This window comes from Anastrepha obliqua, chromosome 6 (genome assembly GCF_027943255.1).
Source record: "Anastrepha obliqua isolate idAnaObli1 chromosome 6, idAnaObli1_1.0, whole genome shotgun sequence".
NCBI lineage: Eukaryota > Metazoa > Arthropoda > Insecta > Diptera > Tephritidae > Anastrepha > Anastrepha obliqua.
Window position 1 is genome coordinate 27,417,077 of NC_072897.1, and position 14,375 is coordinate 27,431,451.

Below are 14,375 nucleotides of genomic sequence, written 5' to 3' on the forward strand. Positions count from 1 at the left end.
TTTGTTGATTTTTTTTTTTGTTATTTTAACTTTTTTCTTATTTTTTCAGACAAAACACTAGGAGATTTCATATCGGAGAAGAGCAAACAATTTATACTACGACTGCAGATCGACGACACTTTTCTAAAGGAAGATGTATCTCCTTGGGACAATAATGCTGCTTTTCTGGAAGCTAAAAGAAGAATGAGTCATTTGAGAGTTGTGAATGATACTGCTGAAAGGGCTGTTAAATTAATGCAAGATTCTAATTGACTTATCACGGCTGAAGAAGAACATTAACAGTTCTTGCTGGGCTATGTCCAGGAACATAGAAAACTGTATCCGGACTGTAAAAATACTACTCTAAAAAGAAGTTATCCTGACTGATTATTGTTACTTCATATTTTTAATTAAATATTAATGTTCATCTTATTTAATTTTTAGTTTTATTCACTTAATTTTTTGCATTTATAGAGATTTGATAGCAGACCGAAATATCAGGACAAAACATGAGATTTACTAAATTTTGAAATTTTGTGTCGGCACTGGTTGCAATTACGCTGGAAAGGTAAAATTATATTATATATGAATGCGCATCTTATAGCATTAGTAAAAAATATAGAGGGTATACATTTCCAAATTAGAAAACAATTTTTTAGTCATATAAGGGACACCCTATTATAAATATATGTGTGACCTGGTCTACGAAAAGGTACCTTACGTGCGAAAACAAGTTTTCGAGAAAACAGCAGTAAAAGTTTAAACTTCTAAAAACTCTTGTAACTATTTTAAGTATTAATATTTTTCAATCCGGTTTGGCTCATTTTCTTCAGCATAGATCACAGTATCAATAAAAGCACAGAAGCAGTGAAAAAGCATTTTTTTTATATTTAAATAAATAAGAAAAACTTAATGCAAATCGCAGAAATCGTTTTAAAAATTTTGTATTTTCGTATTTGTACTTTTCTTTTTTTTTACTTTTAACAAACTTTTAAACAATTTATGACTTTCTGGTTTTCACCATTTTAAAGAGCCTTCCACACACTATTCGAATCAACAAAAAAGTGAAAAATGATTTTTTGACACGTAAGGTACCTTTTCATAGACCAGGTCACATATATGTATGTATAGCAGAGTAGCTAGGGCACCCGCCCTCTCCTGTATGAGTAGTTTTAAATGTAAAACGAGAAAACTTTGCTTCTTTCTTTTTTTACTATGTATAAAAAAAACTTTATTAAAAATGCACAGTTGAATTTGAGTTCGAATAGTCAACAAATATATTAAAAAGGATATTATTTGCTCGTATTTTGTTTCCCAATATTTTTCCAGAAGCGCTTGGGGTTGTTGAGACATTGGCGATAGCTTGAGGACATTATTAAGAAGCCATTACTTTACTATGTTATCAGTATGAGCCCTTGAGGGCGTTGTCTTTTTGGAAGTCGTGTTCATTTGACCACCCCAGCATCTCAGCGCCTTGTTTTAAATATTCTTTTAAAATATTTAAATAAAGAAATGTGTTTATTGTGAAGTCAATTAATTGCAATTATCCAACGCTATCAGCTGCCATATATCTCTCCATCATGATGCTTCACTATTGGTAATAAATTTTATTTCTGTTATACCAGATGCAAAATTTAATTTTTTCCCAAAAAATAGCACTTTTCCAAAATATTGACGTTTTTTATGCTCTAATGTTCGACAAATGTGTGCATTTTTCTATTTCTTAAAGCTTTTTCGTAACTACTCTTCCATGATAATCCTCAAGACTTCTCTGCCAGCGGATGCCTAATATATTTTTCAAAATTAGCAAAATAAAACTAAAACCAACAAGGGTACGTAAGAGAGTTAACACAATTCATTGATATTTCCTAGGGAGAAGGGTGTTAGATGAGAGGGTTTGGTGGGGCATGTGAAAAGGTGGTTAGTGTCGTGCGGGTGCCTTCACATGCCGGACATATCTTTGGAATGTCTGGGTCAATTCTGGATTAGTAGAAGTTTAACCTGCTACAATATCCAGAACGAAATTGTGTTAGTGTTACGCGGGTCTCATGGGGAAGCTGGAGCTCTTCATCTGCTGTAGGTGATGGTTGGACTCCGATTACGGCATTCGGTTGTCGGGAGATTAAGAAGGTGGTACCGGTCTCCCGATGAATTTCGTTAATTGTCTGTCTAAACACTGTCTGGTCTTGTAAATGTATGTTAGTTTTTTCCTGGATCTCGTCGGCGTAATTTAGGAGATGTCTCCTGACGTGCCCACGATGTGGCTCTGGCTCAAGCAGGGGTGAAACCTGCGGTAGCACTCTAGCAGGAACTATTTGCTGAGCAGTTTATTGTGCACCATTACAGGGAGCATCGCTGCCTCATTGTGAAGGTGTTGAAGAGGGGACATCAGGAGACAACCCGTCGCTGTCCGAACAACAGTGTTTTGGCAAGTGTGAAGCTTTATCCCCTGCGTGTCACTGGTTTCAAGCGACCAGACAGGCGCAGTAAAGTTTAGAACCGGCCGGCCAATTGCTTTAAATCTCGATAGCAACAATTCTTTGTCTTTTCCCCAAGTGCTGCCGGCAAGCGATTTGAGGACCTTGTTGAGGTTTTGAACTTTAGTGGCATTTGCAGTTGTGTGCGCAGAGAAGGAGAGCAAACTGTCAAGGTTACACCCAAAAGTTTGATATTATTTACCGGTGGAATTGGTGTGTCATCGACTTTTACCTTGAGGGCCAATTTTAACTCCTTTGTCCAGGGGGTAAAGAGGGTCGCCGTGGACTTAGTGGGGGAAAGTTGGAGATATCTCGCAGTGAAAAAGCGAAAAAGGTCGGTGAGATAGACGTTCTCTTTGCCGCAGAGACCTTCAATGTCATTGCCCGACACCATTATCGTACAGTCGTCAGCGTATGAGACTAGGGAGATTTCCTCTGATGGTTGGGGGATCTTCGATAGATAGAAGCTGAACAGCAAGGATGAAAGGACAATCCCCTGCGGAGCATCTTGCTGGATATTCCTCTGTTTGGATGTTTGGTCTCGAAAAATCACGGACGAATGACGACCACTCAGATAGTTGGCAGACCATCTCTTCAGCCATGGCGGGAGTGTGAACTGATAAATATCATCTGGTAGCGTGGAATGGCTGACAGTGTCGAAAGCCTTCTTCAAGTCCAACGCTACCAGGACAGTCCTCCCGCAAGGGCGGTTTGGTTAAGCCCGCGGTTTATCTGGGCGTTTATGACGGTGAGTGCTGTGGTGGTGCTGTGCACTCGTCGGAAACCATGCTGATGTGGGGCTGGGGCCAGGTGTTTCGTGAAGAGTTGGGGTAGAAGGGCTTCAATTGTCTTCCCTACTGGGGAAAGGAGAGTCATCGGCCGATAAGATTCCCCTTGGTTGGCGAGATTCCCAGGTTTCAGAAGTGGGACCACTCTCCCTTCTTTCCACTTGTCAGGGATAATGAGAGTGGCCAAGGACAGATTGAAAACCCTTGTGAGAAATCCTATTCCCAATGGGCCCAGGTGCTTCAGCATCAGTATGTTTAGTTCGTCAGGGCCAATGACTTTAGATGGTTTCATATGGTTGATGGCCCCATTAACCTCACCACAGAAGTGGCGCACTGTCGTTCGTCAGTTTGTGCAGCCGTCTGGTGGCACGACGTATGGATCTGCCGGCCGGAGGATGCAGTACAAAAAGTCGGGTAAAGTAGCTCGCGCATCTCTTCGGGCCCGACGAAATGCGAACGTTAAAGGTGATGGCCACCTTGTCATTGTGCTTCGACGGGTTCGACAGGTACCTTACGGTGGACCAGAGCTTACTCACACCAGTGGTAAAATTACAGATCTTCAGGTGCTCAACCCATTTGGTCCGCTTGTGTTGATTTACCAGTTGCCGGATCTCCGAATTGAGATATTGTGCAGGGATCCCCGGGATCGACCCGTCGTTAGTGGTCACGCTCGTTTACTAGACTGGCTGGTTCGGCTTGGGAATTAGGACGCATGTCCTTCAGCCTTCCAGCAGGGGTGAAGCGAGCCGTAGCAGATGTGAGCCTTTTACGGAATGCGCGTTCACCTACAAAGTTGACAGGTCTTTCAATCCAGACGATATTGGGCAAGTGGTCTGATGCAAGCGATAGCATTGTAAAGTCAGGCCAGCTGCTGCAATTGCCCATTATCGTGTTGGGGGCGCTGTCGTTCACAGTGCTGAATGTCGAATCGTCTATCTGCTCTGCCAAATGGTATCCCCTATGATCGTTTGGTAGTCGTGAATGCCAAGGATCGTGATGCGCATTAAAGTCACCTACAACCAATCGGTTTTCCCTTCTGATGAGCTAACCTAAATCAGGGTGATATCCTGCCGGACAGCAGATGACAAGGAGTATATATATATTATCGGCATCGCCCGGCCGGACAGCTATACCTTGACATTCAGAGGTGCTGCCCTTACGGTCGATGCCTTCATCGATTAGACGACACTGCACTGTGTGGTGGACTATAAACGCAAGGCCACCACTGTTGTCTTGCTCGCGATAATGTCTGTTATCGTTATAGCCATCCGTGGTTATCAGAGAAGAGTAAGCGTGCGGATTGGTTTCTTGAACCGCAGCTATTGGGATTCCGTGTCGGCTCATAAAGTGGACTATCTCGTCTAACGTGCTCGTCTAACGCTTGAAGCTTCTCGGCAAGGCTGATGCAACTCAGTGTGTGAGGGGCCCATGTGGTTGTCTACGTTGGGCCTGCTGTGCGTTACGCTGTTGTTGTTGGGCTCTTTCGGGTGCAAAGCTCTGCAGCAGAGAGCAACGTGTTAAGTTGTCCACTCACGGGCGGTGCGCAGGCCAGAGCATCTCCGAAAGTAGCAGCAGCCATTGCAAAAATTGTATTTGACTGATGCCAGGATCCGAGGCATTCCGGTCTGACACACGGAACAGACTTTGCGGGGGACCAAGATCCGCTGGTTTGTCCTCGCACTGGGGTTGGAGCAGGAGGAAAGGAGGTGGGCTGTGTTTTGGAAGTTGTATTGCGCCGATAGGCTCCTTACCGTGGAGGTATGGGTTGTGGAGGCGGTTGGTAGTGCCGGCCTATAAGAGGATGTAGTAACCGTTGAGGCAGTGGACGCCTGGAGGCGGGAGCAACACGTGGCCAGATACCGTGTAGACCAACCCCACTGAACAGGTCTAAAGGTAGCTCCACCCGTTGCACTTATTGCACCTAACCGAGGTGTAGTTCGGGTGGAGACGTTTATGGCATACGCAGGAATAGAATACCTTTGTCCCAGAGTTGGATTCAATACCAGCACTGAGGAGAAGTACTTGGAACAAGATTGCTGCATAGAATTGCACCTGTGACGTAAGCGGAGGGGTTCTAAACGGTTCACTAGACAGGGCTAGTTTACTGGGGCGACAGCCCTGGGTCGGGAAAAACCCGAGTCATTCCGGTAAAGTAAAACCCAATGCTATGCAGCCTTCACTGTCAAAAATGTTAATTAATGGAATAAACACACAAGCAGATCGGTTTGTAGGCAAAGTTTGTGACAGAGGGGATCTTCTACAATCTAAAAGTGGACACCAAACCCTTAGGATAATTATAGTTTTTAAGTTTATTGATATGAAAGTTTGTAAAATTTAGCAACAATTCCTTTGGTTATTGCAAAAGGCAGAAGTGATACCCGACCTTAAAAATAAACAGTTTAAAACACCACAAAATATAATAAAAGAATAAAAATACGAAATTGTATGGTTAATATCTGTATTATATTTGTATATGTATATACTTAGTCCTACCATAAGTTCTGTTAGAAGTTAATTCCGTTATAAGATTAGATAAGATATGAAATTATAATAGTTAAGTTAGATTTATTTAATTATGTAAATATTAAAACAAAGCTTTCATTTTCATTCGAAATGGGCACCATTTGATTTTACACAACCCTTCAAACGATTAGGCCATTCAGCTATTGCGGCACGCACGGTTTCCATCGATATTGACGTCGCTCCTCGAACCAAAAATTGTTTGAGGGTATCCAAATTTTTGTGAGGTCTTCCACAGGTTCTCCAATTCTGCTCACAAACTGTAGTCTTACTGTTTCAGACAGCCAGTCTTCTGCGGCTATGATCCCAGAAATATTGTTTTTTAGCCACTGCTGGGTGATTTTTGCCTGTGGGCTGGAGCGGAATCTTACTGGAAGATCCAACGCTCTCCATTACAGAGAGTACTGCTCAACTGCTTCACCACGGCTTCCAAGACACCCTCCTGGTACACATTTGCTCCGATATTAACCCCATTTTCGCAGAAATGAGGAGATGTAACGCTTTTACAAGGCACTTCCCACCAAACTATTACAAAAACTTTCCACGCTGAATTCTTAGAACAACATTTTTTGCGTCTTTAGAAGTAGTAGCATAGATTTCGTCGTTTTGCTTATTAAAAACTTCTTCAACACTGAAAATTTTCTCATCTGTGAAAATAATATTTTCATTCCCGTTGACTGCGTGCCACCGAATACTTGCATATATCAAGTCTAATTTTCTTCAAGCGTGTTGTAAAAAGATGACAGTTGAGCGACGGAAGTCTTTCAAGTGGGAATCATTTCTAACTAGTCTTGATATGGATCTAGTTGAAAGTTCAAATTCCTGGAAAATATTTTCTCGAACGGCTTTTATGGCTGTACTGGCCATGGTTCTTTTCTGTCTGTCATTTCAGACAGACTTTCTTTGGGACAAACGATTGATCGCGCGGTAAACAAACATTCTCAAAATATTAATTTTTTCAGCAATTCGTAAATCTCACTTGCAATCATTGCAAAGTGATTTTCCTAATCTTTATTATTTTTGTGTATAACCATTCGTGACATTTATTTTTTAAAGATAATCCCTTTCAAATGTTGACCGCAACTGCGCCGTAATTCGGTCATCCGTAAATACCAATTTTGAATGAATCTCTGGAGGACTTCGGTATCTCGTAAATAACTTTAGTAATGTTGGCTTCCAATTCCTTAATCGAAGCGGGTTTATTAACAAATATTTATACTTAACATTCCGCCACAAAAAAGAGGTCCAAAAGTGTGATATCACAAGACTTTAGTGATCAATCCACTGGTCCGAAACAAAAGGTAAATTGCTAAACGACGACGTACTAGGTTGTTCAATAAGGTTTGCGGTACGTTAAGAAAAACACAATTTTGTGGTTTAAAATGAACTTTGTTATTCAGTACAGTCTCCCTGAGCATCAATACACTTGTTCCAATGAGATTCCAATATATTAATTCCCTCCCTGAAGTGAGAAACTGGAAGGGTTGCAAAATACGCTTCCACAGCTCTTATGACCTCATCATCTGATGAAAAACGCTTTCCACGCTTAAATTTATTTAGGTCGGAAAACAGATGGAAGTCGTTAGGGGACACATCTGGTGAATACGGTGGATGCTCTAACAATACGAACTTTAATACATGGATTTTGCTATTGTCAAAATGCTCTCGTAACACGGTGCATTGTCCTGATGAAAAATATTTTTTTCTTTTGTAAACTGCGTCTTTTTTCACAAATTTTTCACTTTCCTTGATCCAAAAGGTAACAATAATATTCAGAAATTTATTGTTTTACCAGTTTGCAAGTAATCCACAAACTAAATTCCTTTCGCATCCTAACAAACACTTTCTTGGCCGATTTCTGGACACGAACTCGTTTCAGAGCCGAAGAACCAGGTTCACGTCACTCTTAAGCATCTTGTTTTGATTTACGATCATGGTGATAGACCCAAATCTCATCCATAGTGATGAATCCACGCACAAATCCACTTTATCCTTTCGAAAACGCTCAAAATGTTGCATGAAAGTCGCATTCCAATGTGTTTTTGTTCCACTGTTAGCGAATGCGGCACTCACTGTGCACACAGCTTTCTGAAACCCAATACTTCAGCCAAAATATTTCTTACACTGCCCAAAGAGATTGGCTTCTACAAAATCTCTTCAGTCAGTTGACCATTTTTCAATACGATATCCTGTATTTTTCTTACGATTTCTGGTGTTGTTGCTGTTTTTAAATATCCTTGACGTGGATTGTCTTCCAACCTTCACGTTTAAATTCAGCAACCCATCTTTCTATTGTACTAATTGATGGCGAAAAGACCGCACGATACTTGATTTTTTGCATTGTAGAAAATACTGTGACACATTAGTACCGAAATGGCTTGTAATCAAAGAATAAATTTACAGATTGAAATGAAACTTCACATACGTTTATATGAAGAGTGTAACATAACAAAAACAAATTAAACTAGGAGCAATGCCCTCTCTTATCGAACCGCAAAACTTATTAAACAATCTGATAGTAAATCCATTATTTCACGGACTGTATGGCAAGTAGCGCGGTCTTGTTGGAACCATATGTTGTCGAGATCACGGACTTGAATTTCCGGCATCAAAAAGTGGTTTATCATCGCGCGATAGATAGTCTTCGCCATTCATTGTTAAATCAGCGCCAGCCTCTTTGAAGAAATATGGGCCAAACGGTTGTTTTCAATAGATGCAATGGCTGTTTTTGAATGGCATTGGGTTGCTCTTCAGCCCAAATATGGCAATTTTACTTATTCATGTAGCCAGTAAGTTAAAAATGGGCCTCATCGCTGAACACCATAAGTTTGATGGAACGTCGATGTTCGTAATACAATTGTACGATTTGTAACCGTTGTGGAGGCGTAAGTGTTTTCAAAATGAAATGTCAATGAATACTGTAAGTAAAATGTATTTATATTAGTTTGACAGTACTCACGTTTGATCCGTCAAAAAACCCTTTTGGAAAAAGTACATCGCCATCTGATCACTCTTAATATATAAACTCAATATATACATTTTAGAGGTCGTAAGCCTCATTATTCTAACATAAAAGAAATCATTTTCCTATGTTACTTTGTTTTCATTCGTATTCAATTTGTTTCTTTTTTTTTTTTTTGTTTTTGGCATCTGGCTGGACTCCATTTCAGCCATGCTTTCCAGTTATTGTTAACTCGGCTGGCACGTCAGGAGTTTTGTTATTTATATATTATATGTATAATTTAAATTGTTAATTTATAGTATATGTATTAGGGCGGGTCGATTTAAAAATCGCTCATTGCTCTGTGAAAATCGTATTCTAGGGATCAAAATAAGAAACTTTACCGAAAGAACCATACCTCTAAAACGAATTCTGTTGTTCCCCAATTTGGGTCGAATGAAAAATCTCACTTTGACCCATTTAGAGTGCTCCAATCGAGTCCAAATGTATGACCGACCCCCACTAACTTTGGACGGCCGATCCACTTATGCCGGTCGCACACCCCCTGGAACTCCCCTGGGGGGTTCCCCATACAATCATTTCAAAATATCACCATTTTTGGCCTTTACATGAGAAAAGAAACTAAAAAGTTCGACCCAAATTAGGGGACATCAGAATTCGTTTTAGAGGTATGGTTCCTTCGGCAAAGTTTCTTATTTTGATCCCTAGAATATGATTTTCACAGAGCAATAGGCGATTTTTTTGCCTCCCCACAAAAGACACTAAAAGTTCGACCCAAATTGGGGGACATCAGAATTCGTTTTAGAGGTATGGTTCCTTCGGCAAAGTTTCTTATTTTGATCCCTAGAATATGATTTTCACAGAGCAATGGGCGATTTTTTTGCCTCCCCACAAATCGACCCGGCCTAATATGTATATAAATAAAAGCTGTTTGAAAAGTGAATGTTACAGAGTTGTCAAAATGATTAAAATAATTTGGTGAAGGTAAAAGAGAAAATTTACAAAGAAATAACTTAAAAACTATTACTAACTAAATAGTGCTGGTGCTAGCTGTAGCAAAATAAACACTAAACCAACATTTGTTTTGAGTTTCTTCGGAAAATTTCTAATATTTCACACAAAAAAGCAAACGGGCCATCGCAAGGAATCCTAGCCATAAATTTGTATATGGCTTGATAATAAAAGTTGCTCTCGATTCGGCTCCACTTTGCCATTTGCGAAAAAAACAAGAAATATAGAAGTGGAGAACAGATGACTAAACTCTCAAGCAATTACGTTTTTTTATAATACGTATAATATATACTCGTATTCACATGAAAATATGTATTCACAATACGTAAAATTATACTATCGCTATTTCGTGTAAATATATATATCTAGCCAGAAAATATTAACGTACATTGCATTTCTTTATTAAATGAATGAAAAAAAATATGTGTAAATTTGAAGTCCTTAAGTACAAGATTTCACAACCATAAACTAGTAGTACATCCACGTTGCCCCAAAAGCACGAATTTAAGGGCTGTTTTGGTGTTATGAGACATTTACGTGAAGCAATTCACCAAAAAAGAAAGGATTTGTGGGATAACAACTTGTGGATATTGCACCATGATAACGTCCCGTCAAACAATGCCATCGTTATCCGTGACTTTTGAATAAAAATTCACCTGATAAGGCTCCTTACGATTTTTCTCTGTTTGATCGAGTGAAAAAATTACTACGGGAATGCCGCAAGCAAATAATTAAAATATCAAAGACGACTCTGATGGCTATACCGAAAATAGAGTTCCAGAAATGTTTCGAGAGTTGAATCAAACGTTGGCATAAGTTCGTTGCAGTAGGCGATAATATTGCTTTTGACGAATAAACTTGTATTTTGAATTTTCTAAATATATTCCGGGAACTTTTGAAGTGAAAATTTCTTTAGAATCATTGGGAGTGATTTGAGACTCGATGAAACGAAAAAGCGACACTACGAAGCGTTATATGTTGATATATGTATATGTATGTGGCTGCGTACTGCTGAGCCACGCTAGTATAGTGAGTATTGTAGTATGTATACTACACTGCCTATTACTTGCTTCGGTGTTTAGTTCAAGCGTCGTACGTATGTATGTTTGTATGTATGCTAGTACGTATGTGTGCGCACCTGCGTATTACGGATCCACGGTGAGCGAGAAGGCATTATGTATACCTATACAACACTACCTAATACTTGCTTAGACCAAGCGTCCTACGAATGTTTGTGTGTATGTTAGTACGTCTGTGTAATATACGCGTTACGACGCTCATAATAGCAACCGCGTGTGCTGTATTGCGTCCGTATTTTTATATCCGTAAATATTTTCATTTTTTAATATTTACCGCAATTGCAGGCGGTGTTGCAATATACCACAATCAAAATGACGGTGCTCGTATTGTAACTCCACAGATAGATCTAAATGCACAGCAACTAGAATCACCGTCTGTTCAGCTCTCTAAAGTGGGAGAAATATGTGCATGCGAAACCAGATTGAGCAATAGAAAAACAGTTTTAATTGTGTCAATTTATATTTCACCGAATCAATCAATAAATAGCATCACGGAATTCCTTCACGAAAATTTAATAAAGTATACACCAGAAGTATCGCGGATACTTAGAAAAGATTACGATAAAGTTCCAATGATTTTAAGTGGCGATTTTAACGTAAATTTTGCATTGGACACAGCGGTTCTTTAATTCACTTTCTCAATACAACATTCAATTTAAAAATGTGTAACAATCGCACTGAATCGACAACACGATCATAAACAACAATTGACGCGGTATTTCAAAGATATGTTGACAACATCGAAACCAAAGCATTTGTATCATATTTAAGCTATCATAAGCCACTCGTATCATTTGTTGAAATTGAAAACATTGAGGATGAATAATAATAAAATGAAGAACATAAAATATGAACTTTATAGCAATGTAATGAACCTATAATTATCTCGCTCCTAATGCTGCTTTCGTCTCATTCTCTCTCAGTTTGTTTTACGGAAGGTTTCACTTCTATCGCGTCTAACCGTTAGACTGGTATTTTTTTGATCAAGAGGGTATAAAAACAGATTGCGAAAAAGAGAAAGCAACCAATCAAATCTCAAACTTAATTCTGATTTTCCTAAACACCCCAACGAGAACACTTGACCCTTTTTTATAAACACAAAACTCGAGTTTGTGGCGCAACGTGAACACGCGCTTATTATGTTATGCTGCCGAATCTTATGCTCGAATAAATCTCGCAGGTTCTTAATGGGATTGAGAGCTGGTGATTGTGAAAATATATTCAGCTGTTTGAGGGAACTATATAGTGTTGGCATAAGCACATATAGTGTGGTACAAACACTATATAGAAGTATGTGAGCAATAATAGAAGTATGCGAAATAGCAAAAACTGCTATCTCTGGTAAAATATGGCTAGGAGGAACCAAGAAATATTGCACAGTCGTGACTCTGGACGATAAAAATGCGTTCAATACGGCCAAATGGGACCAAATACTGATGGTACTTCGGAGTATGAATGTGCCGAATTATCTGATAAAGCTAATTGATTCATACTTTGATAACAGAACCCTATGGTATGATACAGACGTAGGCCCCAAACCTATAAGGTAAGTGGAGGAGTTCCTCAAGGCTCTGTACTATAGTGGTACATTTTCGTTTAAACGCATTGCATTTTTTTCGTTTACTTTAGAACTGTTTTAAGATTACAACAATAACAACCACAAATATTCTTCCAAACTATTCGTTAAGGTAACAGTAAACCATCGTTGCATTTGTTTCTTATCTATTGCTTTTTGTTGTAAAATAACGGGTCTCTATTTAAAATTGTGCTTAAAAATGCTGCATATTCATATAAACGCATAGTTTGTTAAAGAGTGCAGTAGTGAATTTAAAAGTGATTAACTTGTGAATATTGTTTGTAACTGAATATTTTGGTAAATTCTTACAATTTTTTTACACATTCATTCAAATTTCTTAGTTAAATTAAATTTTTTAACGTAATTTCTTCAGATTTTCTAAAATGCCTAAGACAAAATACTTAAATGATAAGGAACGGGTATTGGTCTGAAGAAATTGGGTTAAAAAATTTAATTTAACTAAGAAATTTGAATGAATGAGTAAAAAAATTGTAAGAATTTACGAAAATATTCAGTTATAAACAGTATTCACAAGTTAATCACTTTTAACTTCACTACTGCACTCTTTAACAAACTATGAGACAACGAACGCAGACAAATTAGTGAATAACCACATCCTCCCCTTAACTGATAATACCGAGGGGAAAAAGCAGAACAGCAAGGCGATGGGGTGGTTTAGTCCGCAGGCACTACGAAACTCAGTTCGAAAGAGCCGGGGAATATCGCATGTGAATCGGGCACACATATGAGTCGGATCATACGTATCTTTAGAAGATTCCACCTCCAAGGTCCGCATACAAAAAAAGAAAACACTATATAGGAGCATTTTCTGCCGAGGTGTTAGCCACGGGCTGTATCGGTGACCAGAGGAACGCCGAGAAGACCACGCAACGACAAACATCCGAGCAGAAATACACCACCTAAGAAAAGCAACATCATTCGCGAGGAAGAACACAAAGTGGCAGCAAGTGCGGGCAAGAGAGGCAAAGGAAAGAGTACTGCCAAGAAGACAACCGGGGAAGAAACGGAAAATGACTGGATGACACTCATCCAAACAACCCAGTCAAGTGGCAAATAAGGCACCCCTGAGGCCCCGAAATATTCGTGGAAATCTGTGATCTAGACGAAATCAGAACCATAAAGGACACAGGTGAGGCAATACGATCGCAAGTGACCGAGCTTAACCTATTTGGTGAAAGTACAATAAAAGTGTTAGAGCGGCGTATGCGGGCACACAAACAGCGGTGATAAGTCTACTAGCGCCGGATGCAAGGCTACTGATTGATAAGTCAAAAATCAATCTCGGCTGGGTGGTATGCCGAATAAGAGAAAAGCCTGACCTGAAGAGATGCTATGCACACCTGGCGAGGGCGTGTACAAACGAAGACGACAGAAGCCGCGCAAGAGCTGCTAAAACAAAGAGTATATGAAAATAAGGTGGATATGGTGCTAGTTAGCAAGCAGCATAAAAACCTAAACGCCGGAACGTGAATCTCGGACAGGAAAAGTGTAGCAGCGAGCAAAAATATGTGACATCTATTTCTACAGTTGTTACGCGCCACAGAAGTTGACGCAAGCAGAATAAGAGAATCTGGATGAGTTTGTGCAAAATGCTCTTGGTACCATGCCAAACATGGTTCCCGGTGATTTCAATGCATGATTAAGGCATTCTCATTACTTGATGCGTTTCTGCTAAACACTGGAGGAATGAATGATCGTGCATCAATAACCGACATCACTTTCGCCAGCAGGGCCCTGGAACGATCAGCAAGCTGGCAAGTGTGTGATTTTTACACGGACAGTGACCACCTTGCCATTATGGTGGACTTTGCGCATGGAAAATGCAGAATAAGGGCTGGAAGGTGGGGATGTGGAAAGGAGAACCCGACTAGCACCAACGATGTGGATATACATTCGAATGCAAAAAAACGTGGCGCCTTTCCCAAAGGAGTTATGGGTTGGCAGAACACTACAGGCTCCGCG

General features: G+C 39.7%; 1 protein-coding gene across 1 annotated transcript in view; it reads right to left on the bottom strand.

Annotated features, from left to right (window-relative positions):
- LOC129250861 (tau-tubulin kinase homolog Asator-like) overlaps positions 1-14,375 on the bottom strand; it is a 188,148-nt gene that overhangs the window by 23,642 nt on the left and 150,131 nt on the right. The gene's annotated exons all lie outside the window — the stretch shown is intronic.